Source organism: Acinonyx jubatus, chromosome B2 (genome assembly GCF_027475565.1).
Source record: "Acinonyx jubatus isolate Ajub_Pintada_27869175 chromosome B2, VMU_Ajub_asm_v1.0, whole genome shotgun sequence".
Lineage (NCBI taxonomy): Eukaryota > Metazoa > Chordata > Mammalia > Carnivora > Felidae > Acinonyx > Acinonyx jubatus.
The window spans coordinates 44,635,810-44,657,722 of record NC_069385.1 but is presented as its reverse complement, the minus strand read 5'-3'; the positions used below and the strand labels follow the sequence as shown (position 1 = coordinate 44,657,722).

At 34.7% G+C, this 21,913-nt stretch overlaps 1 protein-coding gene across 4 annotated transcripts in view; it reads right to left on the bottom strand.

Annotated features, from left to right (window-relative positions):
- The window catches only part of CEP85L (centrosomal protein 85 like), a 169,039-nt gene that overhangs the window by 76,940 nt on the left and 70,186 nt on the right, over window positions 1-21,913 (bottom strand). The gene's annotated exons all lie outside the window — the stretch shown is intronic.

Sequence of the window (21,913 nt, the reverse complement as noted above, 5' to 3'; positions counted from 1 at the left end):
CGATTTTTATTAAAAAATGAGAAAACTCAACCGTTGGTTTTTTTAAGACTGTCTGAAATCACACTTGCGAATACAACATAACTTGAAGAATTTCAAGAAAGTTCTGAAGTAAAAGTACAAGTCTAATGAAGTAGTGACAATACAATATTTAATCTGCCTTATTACAACACTATATACAAGATTTTATTCTCATCTTGTAGAAGCTTTCTGTAAGTGAGATATTAATCACTCACTGCCTAGGAAGAAGTACAATGAAACAACGTACCATGGTTAGACTAGACAAACATTTCTGGAAAGGTTTCTACAAGGAAATAAAAACAGTATCTGTAGTATGCTGACTTCAAATTATCATCCATCACATCACATTTAATTACATTAAAATTTCAAAAGCAAAAGTATTTTCACAAAATAGTAAACATATTTAAAGAAAATATGACTTAAGCACATATGATTTGGGTGATTACTGGTCTCCAGTGTAAAGTACACAATTTAGCAAAAAATCTGCTTAGAATTGAAGAGAAATTTCAAAGATTTAAAACAAATCAATACTGATGAAAGCCAATATGACAAATACCCTCAAATTTCTGAAACAAACAAAAAGAAAACCCTAGTAAGTATGACTTAGTATAGTCAGAGATTGATTGCATCTCCTCAAAAAGATATGTTGAAGTCCTAATCCCCAAGAACCTCAAAAGGTAACCTAATTTGGAAACAGGGTCTTCACAGTAATCAAGTTAAGATGAAGTCCCCGGGGGGAGGGGGGATGCCTGGGTAGCTCAGTCAGTAAGTGTCCAACTTTGGCTCAGGTCATGATCTCACGGCTCGTGGGTTCAAGCCCCATGTCAGGCTCTGTGCTGACAGCTCAGAGCCTGGAGCCTGCTTTGGATTCTGTGTCTCCCTGTCTGCCCCTCCCCTGCTCACACTCTGTCTCTCTCTCAAAAATAAACAAACATTAAAAAAAAATTTTTTTTTAAAGATTAAGTCACTGGGGTGAGCCCTAATCCAATATGATTAGGATTGGGGAATCCAGTATGATTCCCCAAACTGTGTAATGGGGAAATTTGAACACAAATTCTATGCAAAGAGATACAGAAAGAACACCATTTGAAGATGAAAGCAGAGATTGTAGTGATGCATCTAAACGTCAGCAACATAAAAGACTGCCAGCAAGCCACTAGAACTCAGCCTGGAACAGATTCTTCTTCACAGCCCACAGAAGGAACCAACTCAGCCAACACCTTGATTTTGGACTTGTAACTTTCAGAACTGTGAGACAATAAATTTGTTGTGGACGCTACCCAGTTGTGTCCTTTGTGCAGCTCTAGGACACTAATACAATTGATAAATCAAGTAGGAACATAAATTCCTTGGCAGGATAAATAATCCTATAGAAACACTCCAAAGCAACTTCAGAAGAATTCAAACATTCAGTGATATTTTTATCCTTTGTTTTCCAAAGATGCTACTGGCAAGACCTATTTCTGAATAAACCACTAATTGTGTGACATCAACTAGTCCTATATTAACCCGTTCAATTAAGATGGTTTTCAAGTATACTAGGATAGGATGTTTCAGGCAGAAGACAGAACAAGATGAACAGACTAGGAAGGACAGAAACCAGGAGATAACAGGGAACATAACTTTGTCAGATGAGCAGATATTTGGAGTTTAAGTGACACATAACAATATATAGCCAGGTTAGTCAGAGATCCTTCTCTGAATTTCATTCTTTCCTTTGCCTAACATACAACCCAGACTGATAATCAGCCATATGCCCTAGTAAAGATACATTAGTTGCTACAGTACTGAAGTGTTTTTACCATGGTTGGTAACTAGCTGTTGTCCAAACCCCCAAAGGTCCTCTCCACTATCCAGGCCACTCCTCAGAACTCTCCATCATCCAACAAATGAAGAGTTACTTCTTGACATTAAAAGGGGCCTTCAATATGCTCCATCCATAAATGGCATCCTTTCTGATTGGTTGGTTCCCTGCAGTAGTCAACCCTCCAAAAATTTTCCATCTCAGAACTACCTACCAGCTTGTATTTAGTTGGCAGAACTGAAATTCAAACAGGGGCACCCCAACAAAAGAGCATGTGTTCTTAAGGAAATTGTTACACTGCTTCTACTATGGCCTAAATAAGGTATTCACAAAATACCCTATCATCACAAGAGCTGAAAACATTTTTGATAGTAACTGCGCTTAGGAGCTAAAAGAGAATTCCGCACCATAAACAATATTGCTGAAATTATGAGAAAGTCTCTACTTATTGCAACTCCATATTACTTAATGACTACCAATTCAGTGGGTTAAGTCACTTGATTAAATTTATTTTGTTAAATTATAGCTCAAACAGGAATTCATTAAAACTAGTAAAAGCTAATAAGCAAAATAAAAAACCATCTCAACAATTCCAAAACTCAATGTAAGATTTGGAAATTATCAAGTTAATGATTTGGTAAGCCATTTGTGCTATAATACTAAACATTTCATTTATTTGATGACTAAAAATGAATATACACTTTACATATATATTGAGTTATATATTAATATCCTGATGCCAATAGACAGATATTTTAAATAATGGTTTTTGTATATTGTTATCATGCTTAACAAAAAAAACATCTCAGGTATAGTTTCTTCTTCCAAAGACTTAAGAAAGGCTCCTCCATTTCTGATTACCACATGTCAGGAACAACCGATACTATAATACTGAAGCTATCTTTACCTTCTATATCTTGTTCCTATTTCAATAAGACAAATGCCCACAGCTCAAAAAAGAAAAAAAAAAAAGTAAAAACAACAACAACAACAACACAAAAGCCCAGGCAAGAGATGATGAACTACTCTACTCTTGATATGTCTTCTGCTAAAGAATTTCCCTATGGCTGACAATTTCCTAATGAGAAGGCTTTTCTTGTTTTGAAACACTTCTTGGTATCAAGAAAGAGAGTAAAGAGAACGAAAAAGTAGGTTTGCAAGAGAAAAGCAAATAACAATAGTTTTGAAGAGAAAAGCAAATAACGATACTGCCTGGCTTACAGCACCTGAATCATTGGCAGAATGGACTGCTAAAGCACTTACCAAACACTTCCATGAACATACACAAAACAACATGAAAATTTATTCTTCTGATTTGTAGCTCCCTTGATCTAACCTCTTTGGAAAACAAATCAAAATTGAGCTATGAAACTGAGCAAACAGAAATAAAGGAAAAAAGAACAGCTTCCCTTATAACAAAGATGCATTAACAATTAAAAATTGCTAAAAGAGTAAATATTAAAAGTTTCACAATGGAGTGCCTGGCTACCTCCGCCGGTCAAGTGTCCAACTCTTGATTTTGGCTCAGGTCACGATCTCATGATTCATTAGATCAAGTCCCGTATCAGGCTCTACGCTAACAGCGTGGAGTTTGCTTGGGATTCTCTTCCTCTCTCTCTTCCCCTCCTGCGCTCACTCTGTCTCTCAAAATAAATTTTGTACAAAATAATCCTACGCTAACTTCTGTCAGATTCTCTTTTAGCCTTGCCAAGACTGAAGTCTGAACTGCTTCAAGTTATTTTCATCAGTTGTATGGTGACGGATGGTAACTGGACATAATGGTGACCATTTCATAGCATATACAAATATCAAATCATTATGTTATACACCTGAAACTAATATGTTAAATGTCAATTATACCTCATGTTTTTAAAAATGTAACAAAGAATTACCAAATCAGCAGCATGATAGTCTTCCTTACTGAACCTTAACTCTAACTCATAAAAGATTAAAAAGAAGAACAAAATCTGACACACAACTAAATGTTATAGGTAAACTTAAAAGCAATTTTTAAATTTCATTAGTTGTTCCTTTTCTTTAATAGTAAAGCATTGTTTATATTCTATGTAAAATCATAAAGGTACAGGGGTGCCTGGGGGGCTCGATCAGTTAAGTGTCTGATTCTTGATTTTGGCTCAGGTCATGAGATCAAGCCCCAGTTTTAAATATTTATAGTCTCATATATATACTACACATATACAATATGAGCCCCGTGTCAGGACAAGCTCATGCTTGTGCTCTCTCTCAATATAAATGAATGAATGAGTGAATGAATGAATGAATGAATGAAATGAAATAAATTTTTAAAAAATCAAAAAGGTACAATGGCTGCCTTGCTAGTTGAGACTTCACAATATGATTTTTTTACAAAATCTTTTAAAACTCTACTTCAGGTCAAATTTTATAACTTTGTTTAATATGGTTTTATTATATAATGATATGACCTTGTTATAAAAGCCTTAGATGAAAAAGTCTCCATAGTTGTCATTTTTAATGATAGGCATATATAAACAAAATATTTTATGACATAGGAAAATTATATGAAATTTAAAAATCAGGGCTCATAATTAAAGTTTTATTGGAACATAGCCATGTTCATTCTTTTATATATTATCTATGGCTGCTTTCCCCATCAAAGTTGGGTAGTTGTAAAAGAGACTGCATCTCTCTCTCTCTCTCTCTCTCTCTCTCTCTCTCTCATATATATGCAAAGAATACTTTAAACTGTATTTAATATATACAGCATATCAATAAATCTAAAATTTTACATGAAATTGCAAACTTTTTGAGAAAATAACAATTACCAAAAGTGAGTCTACTACTTATTACATCAGGTAGTAATTTTATAGGTAGTTTCTACCTAAATGTTAAGAAAAGATAAAACAGTGCAAAAGACAAATTTTTGAGAAACACAGTAAGGGAAGGCTTGAAGAATAATAATAAAGCATGTTATAAACTAAGAAGATTTAAAATACACTTCGCAGCAAATGCAGAAATTCACATTAAAACAGTACCACCATTTTAAAAACACACTTCTAAATAATACATAGGCTGACTGAATGAAATTGTAAATATATCAGAATTTGTGAGATGTAGCTAACACAGGACCAAGAAAAGAATTTATAGCACTAAATCATTAAATTAGAGAAATGGTCTCAACCCAGTGATCTAAACTCCCGTCTTCAGAAACTACAAAATATACGCCAAAGAAACCAGATGGAAGAAAGCAAGGGTAAGAACAGAAATCCACTAGGTTTTTTTGTTTTTTGTGTTTTTTTTAACATTCATTTTTGAGAGACAGAGCGTGAATGAGGGAGGGGCAGAGAGAGATGGAGACCCAGAATCTAAAGCAGGCTCCAGGCTCTGAGCTGTCAGCACAGAGTCAAACTCATGAACTGCAAGATCATGACCTGAGCTGAAACAGACACTTAACTGATTTAGTCACCCAGAAGCCCAGAAATCCACTAGGTTTAAAACATGAAAACAAATACACAAAAGTCAATGGGGCCAAAAAAATGCAAATTCTTTCAATAAAATTGACAAAACTGGCTAGACTGAAAAAGAAAAAAGGGAGAAGATGCAAATGAATATTAGGAATGAAACAAAAGATATCACTACAGATCCTGTAGATATGAAGAAACAAAAAAATGGGAATTATTAGGAGGAACTCTACACACACAAATTGAACCACCAGTGAAATGGGCAAACTTCTCAAAGAGTACAAACTATCAAAATGCATCCAGTATGAACTGGATCATTGAATAGCTCTGAAACTATAAGAGGAATGTAGAGATTAAAAACAACAACAAAACTTCTGAAAAAAGAAATCTCTAGGCAAACAGTTTCATTGTAGAATTCCACTGAACATTTAAAGAATTAACACCAATCTTCCACAAACTCAAAAGAGTGAACATTTCCCCACGCATTTTATGAGATTGGCAATATTACTCTGATATCAAAGCCAGAGAAACAGGAAAAAGAAAACTACAAATCATCATCCCTCATAAACATAAATATAAAAGTTCTTAACAAAATCAATTAAAATAGACATATGGATAGATAATATGACCTAGGTTTACCACAGGAATGCAACTTATCACATTAATAGAATAATTTTTAAAACCTACTAAAATAACTTTACCAAGGTTGCACAATTCAAGAGCAACATAAAAATAATCATAATTCTATGTGTAGCATATAAACAATTACAAATTTAATTTTTTAATATAATTTATATCCATGAGGTAAAAACTTTAACAATACACCATGGCAAGATCTGTACATTGAAAACTATAAAATATCACTAAAACATTATGAAAAACTATTTTTTAAAAAGGAGAGATGTACTTCAGTATTAAGATATCCTTTGTCTCTACACTGATTTATAGATTAATCACAAATCAAATTAAAATCCAAGCAGATGTTTTAGAAGTTGACAAGCTGATTCTAAAATTTCTGTGGAAATTTAAGAAAGTTAAGGGCTTACAATATTTGATTTCAAGACTTATTATTATAAAGCTGCAATATTCATGAGAGTGCAGTATTAACATAAAGATAGATGAATGGAACAGAATAAAGATCTACAACAGACCTACCCATAATGGTCAACTGATCTTTTTTCCTTTTGTTTAATTAAATTTTTGAGATAATTATAGATACACATACAGTTATAAGAAATAATGCAGTGAGCTCCCATGTATACTTACCCAGCTTCTCTAATGGTAATGTTTTGCAAAACTCTATCACCACCAGAATATTGACACAGCCAAGATGCAAAACATTTCCATCACCACAAAAGAATTCTTCTCATTGGCCTTCACCCCCCCACCAGTTTTATACAGATTTAACCTACACAATGTTAATATATTATTATTAACATTAATATATTAATAATAAATGTATTATTAACAATTATTATTGATAATTAATATATTATTATTTATTACAAAACATTAATTATTACTTAAATATTATTTAACATTGTGTACATTGTGTAGGTTTAAGACATACAACTGCTGAATTGATAATGACCCCAAAAGAGTTAGCTAACACCTTCACCACCTAACAAAATTACTATGTTTGTTTTTCCTTGTGAGGAGAACATTTAAGATCTACTCTTTTAGCACGTTTCAAGTATATCATACAGTATTATTAACTATAATAACCATGCTGTACATCAAATTTCCAGACTTAATTTGTCTTATAATTTTTTAGTCTATACTTTTTTTTCCAATGTATGAAATTTATTGTCAAATTGGTTTCCATACAATACCCAGTGCTCATCCCAAAAGGTGCCCTCCTCAATACCCATCACCCACCCTACCCTCCCTCCCACCCCCCCATCAACCCTCAGTTTGTTCTCAGTTTTTAAGAGTCTCTTATGCTTTGGCTCTCTCCCACTCTAACCTCTTTTTTTTTTTCCTTCCCCTCCCCCATGGGTTTCTGTTAAGTTTCTCAGGATCCCCTAACCTATGGTATCTGACTTTCTCTGTATGACTTATTTCACTTAGCATAACACTCTCCAGTTCCATCCATGTTGCTACAAAGGGCCATATTTCATTCTTTCTCATTGCCACATAGTACTCCATTGTGTATATAAACCACAATTTCTTTATCCATTCATCAGTTGATGGACATTTAGGCTCTTTCCATAATTTGCCTATTGTTGAGAGTGCTGCGATAAACATTGGGGTACAAGTGCCCCTATGCATCAGTACTCCTGTATCCCTTGGGTAAATTCCTAGCAGTGCTATTGCTGGGTCATAGGGTAGGCCTATTTTTAATTTTTTGAGGAACCTCCACACTGTTTTCCAGAATGGCTGCACCAATTTGCATTCCCACCAACAGTGCAAGAGGGTTCCCGTTTCTCCACATCCTCTCCAGCATCTACAGTCTCCTGATTTGTTCATTTTAGCCACTCAGACTGGTGTCAGGTGATATCTGAGTGTGGTTTTGATTTGTATTTCCCTGATGAGGAGTGACACTGAGCATCTTTTCATGTGCCTGTTGGCCATCTGGATGTCTTCTTTAGAGAAGTGTCTATTCATGTTTTCTGCCCATTTCTTCACTGGGTTATTTGTTTTTCGGGTGTGGAGTTTGGTGAGCTCTTTATAGATTTTGGATACTAGCCCTTTGTCCGATATGTCATTTGCAAATATCTTTTCCCATTCCGTTGGTTGCCTTTTAGTTTTGTTGGTTGTTTCCTTTGCTGTGCAGAAGTTTTTTATCTTCATAAGGTCCCAGTATTTCATTTTTGCTTTTAATTCCCTTACCTTTGGGGATGTGTCAAGTAAGAAATTGCTATGACTGAGATCAGAGAGGTCTTTTCCTGCTTTCTCTCCTAGGGTTTTGATGGTTTCCTATCTCACATTCAGGTCCTTTATCCATTTTGAGTTTATTTTTGTGAATGGTGTGAGAAAGTGGTCTAGTTTCAATCTTCTGCATGTTGCTGTCCAGTTCTCCCAGCACCATTTGTTAAAGAGACTGTCTTTTTTCCATTGGATGTTCTTTCCTGCTTTGTCAAAGATGAGTTGGCCATACATTTGTGGGTCTAGTTCTGGGGTTTCTATTCTATTTCATTGGTCTATGTGTCTGTTTTTGTGCCAATACCATGCTGTCTTGATGATTACAGCTTTGTAGTAGAGGCTAAAGTCTGGGATTGTGATGCCTCCTGCTTTGGTCTTCTTGAAAATTACTTTGGCTATTCGGGGCCTTTTGTGGTTCCATATGAATTTTAGGATTGTTTGTTCTAGTTTCGAGAAGAATGCTGGTGCCATTTTGATTGGGATTGCATTGAATGTGTAGGTAGCTTTGGGTAGTATTGACATTTTGACAATATTTATTCTTCTAGTCCATGAGCACGGAATGTTTTTCCATTTCTTTATATCTTCTTCAATTTCCTTCATAAGCTTTCTATAGTTTTCAGCATACAGATCTTTTACATCTTTGGTTAGATTTATCCCTAGGTATTTTATGCTTCTTGGTGCAATTGTGAATGGGACCAGTTTCTTTGTCTTTCTGTTGCTTCATTATTAGTGTATAAGAATGAAACTGATTTCTGTACATTTGATTTTGTATCCTGCAACTTTGCTGAATTCATGTATCAGTTCTAGCCGACTTTTGGTGGAGTCTATCAGATTTTCCATGTATAATATCATGTCATCTGCAAAAAGTGAAAGCTTGACTTTATCTTTGCCAATTTTGAAGCCTTTGATTTCCTTTCGTTGTCTGATTGCTGATGCTAGAACTTCCAACACTATGTTAAACAACAGCGGTGAGAGTGGACATCCCTGTCATGCTCCCAATCTCAGGGAAAAAGCTCTCAGTTTTTCTCCATTGAGGATGATGTTAGCTGTGGGCTTTTCATAAATGGCTTTTATGATGTTTAAGTATGTTCCTTCTATCCCGACTTTCTGAAGGGTTTTTATTAAGAAAGGTTGCTGAATTTTGTCAAATGCATTTTCTGCATCGATTGACAGGATTGTATGGTTCTTCTCTTTTCTTTTATTAATGTGATGTATCCCGTTGATTGATTTGCGAATGTTGAACCAGCCCTGCATCCCAGGAATGAATCCCACTTGATCATGGTGAATAATTCTTTTTATATGCTGTTGAATTCGATTTGCTAGTATCTTATTGAGAATTTCTGCATCCATACTCATCAGGGATATTGGCCTGTAGTTCTCTTTTTTTACTGGGTCTCTGTCTGGTTTAGGAATCAAAGTAATACTGGCTTCATAGAATGAGTCTGTACTTTTTAGCCAACATCTCTTCACTTCCCCACCCCTCAGTCTTTGGTAACCACCATTCTAGTCTGTTTCTATGAGTTTGGCTTTTTTAGATTACACATAAAAGTGACATCATAAAGTATTTGTCTTTCATTGAATTCACTAACCAAAAGAAGTGAAACCTTATGTCGACAAAGACCTATAGGCAAATGTGCATTGATAATTACCCCAAACTAGAAACAATCTGTATGTCCATTAAATCGACAAATGGTATGAACAAACTGTCCTACATCTATAAAATGCAATAGGACTCAACAATAAAACAAATGATATATGCAACATATGGATGAATCACAAAAACATTACACTGAGTAAAAGAAGCCATACTCAAAAGGTTACACACTGGTGGATTTTATTTATATGATATCTGGAAAGAGCAAATCTATGGAGACAGGAATCAGATCACTGGTTGCCAGACCTGGGATTGGGTGTTGACTACAAAAGGGAAAAAGGTAACTTTCTGGGGTGATAGAAATGTTGTACAACATGACTATTAAGACATACATGTCTATATACATTTTTCAAGACTCAAACTATACATTTTTAAAGGTTCAATTTCACTGTATATAAGTTACACCTCATAATTCTATTTAAAATAGGTGTGTTTTGTTTCTTAAGTACCTCAATAAAATTGATTTTTCTAAAAATAGTTACAAGTAAATATGTACATATATCCCATTCAACAATACTAGAAGTAAAAGAATTTATCATAAATTTGAAACAATCCAAATGTGTGTCAACAAATACTCAGTATGTTCTATAGGTATAGAACATAATACTACTCAGTATGTTCTATAGGTATAGAACATAACACTATACTATCTGTTGAGTACAGATACTCAACACATGGATGAGATTCAGAGACATTATATGAGGCCAAAGAATTCAAATAAAGAACCATACATATTCAATGATAATAAAAGCCAGAACAGTGAAGATGCATGGGACATTACTACACTATACAGACAAAGAGGGTCATGTTAAATTTATTGGGCATTGGAAATTTTTATATCTTCACTTGAGTGGTGTATATACATTATTAAATAGAATCTTCACTTGAGTGGAGTGTATACATTATTAAATAGAATGAAGCTATTATTACACGGTAAGACCAATTACAGTTATATACTTTACTGTATATATGTTAGACTTCAACAAAAACAAATATATACACAAAACCATACATATCACCTACATTTTATTTCTCTCTCTCCCACAGAGTAGGGCTAAGGGGAAATGAAGGCCTTGTTTGCTAGGGGAGAATACTTAAGTACTCAAAGGTACACTGTAGAGAATACAATATACTATCCTGAATATTATTTCATATCTCTTCTTCACTTTGGGGCTATCTTATATCTACAAATAATCAAGAGATAAAACACCAGATGAAGTAAATACAGTACACCAAGAATGCAAGAACAAACTGATAATGAAGGGTAGCAGAATATGCCACCCCATTATTTTGAGCCACAGGCACTTAAAAACAGCAAATGTTGGGAGAGGCTTTCTCTGAACTCCATTATGTGCCTAAAGACAGATCCCCCCAAAAGATCTCAATTATCATAAATCCCCTCCTTGGAAACTTCATCAACCACGGGAGGACTGACACTTATCATGGAAGATGAGACTTGTAACAGACACTGACTGCACTCAGACAAACTTTCTCACAGACTATCATAGCTCCCATCTATTCTTCTTAGGGCCCATGCATCTTTCCTAAAAATCATTTACTCTCCCCTGAGAGGCCTATATCCTACCCCTACTTTCCTCATTAAAATGATATTTAATCCTGAATTCTAAATCTGCTTCTTAATGACTTCCTCATTTTCCCCTATGTATCTTCCATGGGTATATGATGTATACATACTGATAAACCTGTTTTTCTCTTTTTAATCTGTCTTTTACTACAATAGTCTCAACCAAGAACTCAGAAAGGTGGAGGAAAAATTATTTTTCCTCCCCTACAACAACCTACAACCTGATTAAGAGTTGTTAATACTCCATAACAAAGAAGGCTTCTTTTAAGACAGAGGACAACCTGCTCCCTCATATGAAGAGAGGAAAATATTTTATATTCAAATAACCTCTCCCCTATTGCCCATTAGTAACACATTTTTATCCCAAGTAGTTAGAAAACAATGAAGAATTTCTATTCTATAAAATCACAACTGGACATGAGAGGCATAGTATTTTGTGGCAATTATATAGTGTTAGTAAAATACACATTTTTACCATATTCCAGAAAACATAGGTACTGCTTTGATAGAAGGTGAATAAGACACACTGAAGAGAGTTTTGAATATTTCTAGAAAAAAATATATATTAAAATTCACATATCAATAAAATAGAAAATTACTGTTGTTATATTGTTCTACTTAGAATTTCAAATAGTCAGTCATGTTTCTATGTGACTATAGCCAATATAAGTAATCAAGGAGACATTGATAACTTCATATATCATTTATATTTATAGGCTATGAATAATAATAAAACTTTAACTAGACATGAACATTAAATCTAAAAGATAATTATAAAGGCACATAACTGTGTGAGCTAATTTGAAATATAGAACAGAAAGGATGTCATCAAAGTAATGAACATTTCAAAATCTGTGCGGGTCAAACAAGGACACTTTTCACAAGTAAACATTTTTCAGACATATTTGGGATTAAAAAGTATTTTATATTCAAATTACCAAACTCAAGGAAAAAGTAGAATTTACCTAAAAATGCCTAAGATACATTATTGCAATTGTGCTTTACAGAAGAAAACAGTAATTTCCTGGTCAAAGAAGAATCATCACTCTTCTGCATCTAGACCCCAAACCACCCAGATTTATAGACCCATAATACATATATAGGCATTTCTTATTGTAAACAGCCAATTCCACTCTCATAATTGAATAGAGATAGCAGGCATCCACAACCCCAAATACATGTTACTTAGATGAAATCCAGATGCTGTGAAAACTTGCCAAAATATGTCACTTAATGGTCAAACATGCTTCTAAAATAAGCGTACCATACTGCAGCTGAAAATAGCTCAAAATTCTTTGGCCTCAGCTTGGACAAATACTGTTAAATTTAGATAATCTAGTGCTACCACACTTAACTGCAACACAGCCTCTGCAATTCTTCAAGTTCGTTATCTCTCCTTCATTTGCCTTTGTTCCTTAGCTCGTTTGTTCATCACTCGTAACATGTCATACAACACAGTAAATCTTCCTGTTTCTTGGAATTGGTCTATCTGAAGCAATATCCTACAAGTGCTTTTTGGTAAAACAATCATGATACTTCACCCAAAAGTAAATTCACAAAACTCAGTAAGGAAGATGAAAAAAACCTACTAATTACATAGAATTCAGACAACTTCTATTCACCAAGAGTAGGAAAAACATGGATTATATGATTACTTAAAAAAAAAACCTGTACATTAAAATAAAATTAATATATTATATACTATATTATTATTACTAAAAGAAATGTGCACTTATTTAAAAATCTATATCTTAAAGCCCATGTAATTATTTAGAGTGTATTACTACAAATTTTCTCTAACAAAATTCAAACCAAAAGATCATATTTAAAAATCATTCTATCTATAACCTCTTCCTAGTGAACAACTATAAACCGAAGTCTGCATCTTGACTTCTGAAATTTAAATTATAGAAGGAACTGCATTTTAATAATCTCATTATTTCTTCAATTTGTCTTTATTACTAATTCTATAATGCTAGCTATCTTTGCCATCCTAATATGCTTTACTAAATAATAATGCAAATATACTGAGTTACTTCAAGGGTAAAAACCCTGAAAAAAATTATAAGAAGAAACCTGATGAGAGGAAAGGAATACACACCTATATATCTTAAAAATACATGTGTCTGAAAATAATGAGAATCCTAAAAATATTACCTATTTCCACCTTGCTAAACAACCAAATTACTATTAAATTAACTTTTCTTTTAGAAGAAGCGACATTTTTCCTCTCAAAGATCAAACTGCTTTATGTGCGATCTTTGTTAGTGTTACCATGTTTTCAGAAAATGCCAACTGGGTGGCTCAGTAGGCCGAGCGTCCAACTTCCATTCAGGTCATGATCTCACAGTTCCTGAGTTCTAGCCTCACACCAGGCTCGCTGTTGTTGGCCTGCCAATGCAGAGCCATCTTCGGATCCTCTGCCCCTCCCCTGCCTGTGCTCTGTCAAAATTAAATAAACGCTTAAAAATAAATAATTAATTAATAAAAATGCCAGCAAAGGAATGATCCACCATGAAACATGATCTCATTACAGTCATAATTCAAAAGTGAAGGGAGAAATGGTACATCCAAGATTAAGGAGCAAATCATTTTCCTTAAGTAAATCAATTAGAAGACTAAAAAAAAAATAATAAAGCTTAAGTCTTCAAATTGAATCATTAAAACAGAATGTAGCCTTATCCAAACCCTTTATAATTTACTTTTTAAAAATTTAAGATAAAATATATTAACAGCAGAATTTAATAAATTTAATTTAATTGTAATTAATAAACCTGACAGCTTCAGCTTTGGTAACCAAACTGAAAAAAAAAATACATACAATATATATATATATATATATATATATATATATATATATAAACTGATAACTTATGAAAGGGATACTGCATGAAATGGAAATGGAAAGAAGTCAAATATCAAAATGAGATATTTAATATAATGTGGGTCTATCTGGGATCTTAGCCAAGGGTATATTTAACAAATATACACACTATAGAACCAGAATCTACTAAAACAGAGCTGTAACATAAGCACTAACAAATTTCATTTATTTTTAAAAGCAGGTTACCAAAATATGTTTTGTTCAAGTTGTTTATCGTATTTTACCATCAAGAGATAAAAGAAAAATACATAATAGATGTGTTTTAGGACCAAAGCACTGTCTACATTATTTTAAAATGTACAAAAGGATTTTTCTAAAAGGACAAAAACAACTGTTAATGATGGTTATCTTGTGGAGAGAGAGGAAGGAGGCTTTTACTTTGTATCAGTTGGATTATTTGACTTTGCTTACCATCCACATACTTTTTTCTTTTCTAACAGTACAGCTATGGGCCATTCCATGTTTTCTTTTCCTAGATGTTAAGAATACTGTTTTTAAAAAATATTTCAAAGGTCGACAATGGAAAATATTCTCAGGGCAAAGTTGTTGAGAGGAGTTAGAGTCCTCTCTATGTTAGAGCATAAAACATGAGCAAGTTGATTGCTATTCAATTTAAATATCCCTTCACATTGTTTTCTAAAAATTGTTAGAATCAGAAATATTAGAATTTTTTAAAATCCTGAGTCCAGTTCCACACCTGGCCCACAGCACACAATCAGCCAAATGAATATGAATAACTACAGTCCTTCAAATATATTTTTCAGACATCAAAACAATTTGTAAATATTTCCAACAGCACAAACAGGTATTATAATTAGAGTATCACAACACTAATTATGACAGTGGTTCCTTTCCCAGTTTAATCTGGATCATAAGCCATGCCCTATTCTTTTATAATCTCTGGTACTCAGCACAGAACTTGTGCTAAATACTGAGTGATCTAAAAATTTATAATTACTTGGGGCGCCTGGGGTGGCTCAGTCGGTCAAGCTGCTGACTTCATCTCAGTTCATGATCTCAAGGGTTCGTGAGTTCGAGCCCTGCTTCGGGCTCTGTGCTGACAGCTCAGAGCCTGGACTCTTCTTCGGATTCTGTGTCTCCCTCTCTCTCTGCCCCTCCCCTGCTCACACTCTGTCTCTCTCTCTCTCTCTCTCTCTCTCTCTCTCAAAAATAAACATTTAAAAAAACTAAAAGTTAATAATTACAAAAATCTATCATCTCTCAAATTATGACTACTTAAAATCTCATTATATTTAATAGCAATAATATACATTATAAAAAGAAATATATACACTTTAAAGATTATAGTTCAAAGATCAGTTCATAAACTTACATGTGAATAAAAATATTTTCCTGCCCTTGATGTCTAGCCTCATTTCTTTCAGACCGGGAATTCTATGAATAATCCACACAACTAATTTAATTTTATTTTGCATTTTAGAGATAAATTTGAAACACAGTCTTCAGTGGCCATACTGCATTCTATGTTGACGATGTGAAGCCTTAACAGCACATTTGGTCTCTAACATTTATGACACAATTTACAATTATACAAATATTTTCAGATATTTATTTTAAAATATTTTTAAGATATTTTTTTTTTCAAGATAGATTTAAAAACATCAATATAGTAATGCTGGAGTCAACAATCAATTCTTCAAATATCCATGATCCCAACTAAGCAATAAACCTATAAAAATGAATACATTAAAAAGAGAGGCTCATGAACAACTGTGCCAAAATTATCCTCTTGATAACAATATTAGGGCTGGTCCTAAAACCCACCTATCACCTTTGATCAGTTATTCAAAGGCAAATGAAAACAGCAGATGATGAGATACATCCTTTTGCTTTGTTACATAAGCCTTCAATTTGGAGACGGGTTTAAGGAGGAAGTACAGATGTACTGAGTTGTATCAAAACCAATGCACAACTGCACAACTCTCATTAAATTACAAATAAAAAGTTACAATGCCTAGTGGCACCTGGGTGGCTCAGTCAGTTGAGCAGCTGACTCTTGATTTTGGCTGAGGTCATGATCTCATGGTTCATGAGTTCCAGCCCTGAGTCATGAGTTCAAGTCTCATATGCAGAGCTTGCTTGGAGTTTTTCTCTCTCTCCCTCTCTTTCTGCCCCTCCCCCATTCAATTGCTTGGGCTTTCCCAAAAATAAATAAACTTAAAAGATTTTCTCCTTAAAAAAAAGTTACAATGCCTACACAAGAAGTTGAGCTTATTAATCTTTTCCACTGGGACACTTTATAGCTCTTGCTTTATAAGGTAAACATGAATTCCACTTTTCAAAATTCCCTTCACATAACCTTTTCAAGAATGCATCTACGCTGAAAAATCAAGAGCTAATTGCATTTGTATTCCAACAACTTCAAGAGGCCTTAATACACAACTGAAGAACAGAAGCTATTTTTTTTCCTTCCCCTCCCCCCATGGGTTTCTCTTAAGTTTCTCAGGATCCACCTAAGAGTGAAAACATATGGCATCTGTCTTTCTCTGTATGACTTATTTCACTTAGCATAACACTCTTCATCCAGTTCTATCCACGTTGCTACAAAAGGCCATATTTCATTCTTTCTCATTGCCACATAGTACTCCATTGTGTATATAAACCACAATTTCTTTATCCATTCATCAGTTGATGGACATTTAGGCTCTTTCCATAATTTGCCTATTGTTGAGAGTGCTGCGATAAACATTGGGGTACAAGTGCCCCTATGCATCAGTACTCCTGTATCCCTTGGGTAAATTCCTAGCAGTGCTATTGCTGGGTCATAGGGTAGGCCTATTTTTAATTTTTTGAGGAACCTCCACACTGTTTTCCAGAATGGCTGCACCAATTTGCATTCCCACCAACAGTGCAAGAGGGTTCCCGTTTCTCCACATCCTCTCCAGCATCTACAGTCTCCTGATTTGTTCATTTTAGCCACTCAGACTGGTGTCAGGTGATATCTGAGTGTGGTTTTGATTTGTATTTCCCTGATGAGGAGTGACACTGAGCATCTTTTCATGTGCCTGTTGGCCATCTGGATGTCTTCTTTAGAGAAGTGTCTATTCATGTTTTCTGCCCATTTCTTCACTGGGTTATTTGTTTTTCGGGTGTGGAGTCTGGTGAATTCTTTATAGATTTTGGATACTAGCCCTTTGTCCAATATGTCATTTGCAAATATCCTTTCCCATTCCGTCAGTTGCCTTTTAGTTTTGTTGATTGTTTCCTTTGCAGTGCAGAAGCTTTTTATCTTCATGAAGTCCCAATAGTTCACTTTTGCTTTTAATTCCCTTACCTTTGGGGATGTGTCAAGTAAGAAATTGCTGCGACTCAGGTCAGCTTTCTCCTCTAGGGTTTGATGGTTTCCTATCTCACATTCAGGTCCTTTATCCATTTTGAGTTTATTTTTGTGAATGGTGTTAAGAAAGTGGTCTAGTTTCATTCTTTCTTCTGCATGTGGCTGTCCAGTTCCCCCAGCATCATATGTTAAAGAGACTGTCTTTTTTCCATTGGATATTCTTTCCTGCTTTGTTAAAGATTAGTTGGCCATACTTTTGTGGGTCCAATTCTGCTGGAGTCTCTATTCTATTCTATTGGTTTATGTGTCTGTTTTTGTGCCAACACCATGCTGTCTTGATGATCACAGCTTTGTTTTTTTTTAACCTTTTTTTTAATGTTTATTTATTTTTGAGAGAGACAGAGACAAAGTGTGAGTAGGGGAGGGACAGAGAGAAAGGGAGACACAATCTGAAGCAGGCTCCAAGCTCTGAGCTATCAGCACAGAGCCCAAAGCGGGGCTCAAACCCACAAACCATGAGATCATGACCTGAGCCAGTCAGACACTTAACCGACTGAGCCAGCTAGGCACCCCAATTACAGCTCTGTAATAGAGGCTAAAGTCTGGGATTGTGATGCCTCCCACTTTGGTCTTCTTCTTCAATATTGCTTTGGCTATTTGGGGTCTTTTGTGGTTCCATACAAATTTTAGGATTGCTTGTTCTAGCTTCGAGAAGAATGCTGGTGATTGGGATTGCACTGAATGTGTAGATTGCTTTGGGCACTATTGACATTTTAACAATATTGATTCTTCCAATCCATGAGCACAGAAAAAAAAAAAAAGTTAGAGAGGGAGAGAGCCAAACCATAAGACACTCTTAAAAACTGAGAATAAACTGAGGGTTGATGGGTGGTGGGAGGAAGGGGAAAGTGGGTGATGGGCATTGAGGAGGGCACCTGTTGGGATGAGCACTTGTATGGAAACCAATTTGACAATAAATTTCATATTAAAAATAAATAAATAAAACCTACTCTCAGAACTCATCTTGTAGTTCTGAGAAGAAATGAAAAAAAAAAAAAAACAACAGAAGCTATTATATTTTAGAGATTCTCACCTAAGGCAAAGACTTCTCTTAAATGTTGATATTATCAATGTCTTTCTATGAAAGCTCAGACCTAAATTAGGGTAAGGTTATCTCTCCCATCCTTAGTGCAGGGGCACAGTTCAAGAGGCCACTTGATCTAAACTAAAAGTGTTACTCTTTCAGCAGGTAGGGTGGCCATTCACATCATTCTGAATATTTACCAGTTTGCATCTAACCCTCAACCAAAAAGTTCCTGTTCTGAGGTCATTTTCTCAAAGAAGTTCATCTAATAAAAAGGAAATGCTATCAACTAAATACCTAAATTTTGAAAATTATTAAATTGGATTTCACACAAATCAAATTCATTTAAGACCTTGATCATCCTTGAATAGACTAACAGTTAAAACATGTTTACTAAGCCAGGAGACTGAAAAGGACAAAGAAAGATATCAAGTTTACTCATAAAGATGTTCATCACAGTGTTTTTATGGTTTACAATGGCAAAAATTATAAATCACTAAAACAACAAAAGAGACTAATTCAATAAATTAGGTCATGTTTATATGCCAAAAATAACAGTCATTAAAATTTATAATATATATTGTAATATATAATAACATCAAAGATGCCAAAATTAATAAATAAAAATTATTCTTCAATGAATATGTGTTGATTTCTTGTAAGAGGCTTTTAAAATATAAGATGCATAAAGATATCCTTTACCCAGTGAACCTGTTTGACTAAAAGAATGAATTAGAAACCAATATGTAAAATTTACATGTTTACATGTTTAATTATTTTAACAGAACTAATATAAATGGCCTTTAAAAATAAGCACATTTTTTGGGGGTGTTTGGATGGCTCAGTCAGTTAAGTGTCTGACTCCTGATTTCAGCTCAGGACCATGCATGATCTCATTTTCACTGAATCTCAAAGAAATCAGTTTGTCTGAAACCTCAGAGGGTCTCTATTCTCACTTCTCCATTGTTCCTTCAACTTATCCTTTTAAAAGCTCATTTATAATAATGGTAAAATAATATTCTAAATATCCATTAAATTTAACTTTTAAGGGATAAGCAGTATAAGGAGAATAGAAAAAATAAATCAGCCTCTATTCATGAAGTTCATGGCAAAGAAAACAAATACACCCACTAAATATATAAAATCCCCTTCCAACGACTGGTTTATTTGATTTACCTGAATTATAAAAGATATTACTTATGCAATTAAAAACTAGAAACTAACAAAACAGCCTCCTCCCTACTGATTTTGAACAGTGAAGGCTCTTCAGGGGAACAAGAAAGTAAGGAATGGGCTCCAGAAAGAAGAAATAACATATACAATCAAATCCATTATGGTTAGAATAGATGACAATGACAGATCAGGAAAGACTCTATGTAAGGCTGCAAAGTCTGGGCTTTTCACTTTGAAGGAGATGATGATACAAAGAAAAGTTCTCAACATGTGACAGTCAATTTTGCACTTGAGAAAGCAACTTGGATAACAGGGTAAAGGTTGAAGAGGAGAGGGTCAAGTCAGATGGTAGAAAGACTAGTTACAAGGCTTCTATAAAAGTTCAGAGGACAGCTGATGAAGAAATGGATAAAAGATTTGTATCTGGTAATCTGCATTTTATTTCTTAGTGAATGGGGAATCTGGTAGAAGACAGAAACAAAAATGAGCCTCAAATTTCCATTCTGGATGACAAAATAAATGATGATGCCACCACAAAAAATGGGAATGCAAGGGCCCAAGTGCTGGGGTGCCAACCACAAAGATAATGAGTTTAATGTGTGGAGAAAAAAACCAAACATCATGGAACTGAATTAGAATCTTAACCACAATGGAATAGCACCATGGTTTATAAAGTTCTGAATAAGTAGCTAGAGGCCTGAATGTTGTTTTTGTTGTTGTTACATCTGTACTCTGGCTTAAGTGTGTGTGTTTCCATTTCCTATATTGGCTTTGGTTCCATCAGCTCCCTTTGTAAAAATATGCAGTTCTCTTAGAAAACCTATTGTTCCTTATTATATGTGCTAATTTCATTCTTAATCTTGAATTTCCTTGTCCTCCAGATGTCATCTTATGCTAGTAGTTAACTTCCAAATGTTAAATATTTCATTTGCATAGTACTTGTGTACTGATAGACAAGTTCTTTGAAGCCACAGACCGTACTATAACATTTCTTTCTACCACTCAGAGCGTGTTTCATGAATTTTCCAAAAATTGTGCAAACCTTAGGTTTATGTGAGCCCTTACTTAAACTAACTGGCCTTTATTGATGTCAAACTCTTCCCCGTTGCGAATTGGGAAATTTAACAAGGAAAGAGAGTTCGAGGGTTCAAACATTTAGGAAAAAATAAAATGTTTGGGCCTCCAAGTATCTGGCAAATCAATTCTAAAAATGAAATCTACCTCCCTCAAATGACCATAAGGTTTGCAGGTTACTTCAGAACTGGTCTTTCTTTTGGGGAGCCTAGGTGGCTCAGTTGGTTAAGCGTCTGACTTTGGCTCAGGTAAGGATCTTGCAGTCTGTGGGTTTGAGCCTTGCCTCGCATTGGGCTCTGTGCTGACAGCTCAGAGCCTGCGGCCTGCTTTGGATTCTGTGTGTCCCTTCCTCCCTCTCTCCCTCCCTCCCTCTCTCTCTCTCTCTCTCTCTGCTCCTCCCTTTCTCTCTTTCAAAAATAAATAAATGTTAAATAAAAATTTAAAAAGAATTGGTCTTTCTTTTTTCCCCACTAAGTGAGCCTATTCTCTTTCTTACTGCCTTAGGCACTTCCCTATCCCTTCAGTCTAGGACTACTATTCTTATTCTCCTTTTTGTTCTTGGATGTTTTTTCAACTAATTCTTCTTTAGGTGGTTTTAGATTTTAAGGCAGTAATTCTCAAACTTTTAACAGAAAAGTTCCCGTAAGAGTTAGGTAAAATATTTCTCCTGGCTTGTCTAGCAGGTCTAACCTAAGAAAGCTCCCTATCTTTGAAATGTTGTATGTCTCGGGGCACCTGGATGGTTCAGTCAGTTAAGCATCCTGATTTTGGCTCAGGTCATGATCTCATGATTTATGAGTTTGAGTCCTGCATTAGGATTGGGATTTTCTCTCTCTTCCTCTCTCTCCGCCTGTCCCCAGCTTGCTCTCTCTCCCTCTCTCTCTCAAATAAATTTTAAAAGAAAAATAGGATGTTGTATGTATCACAAAAACTTACGCAAAATGTGCAGTTTGCTGTATTATTTTTGTACTGTATTATATTTTGCTTTAATTTCATCACCACTTAAGTTTCCTAAAACTGGTCTACCTTGAAAC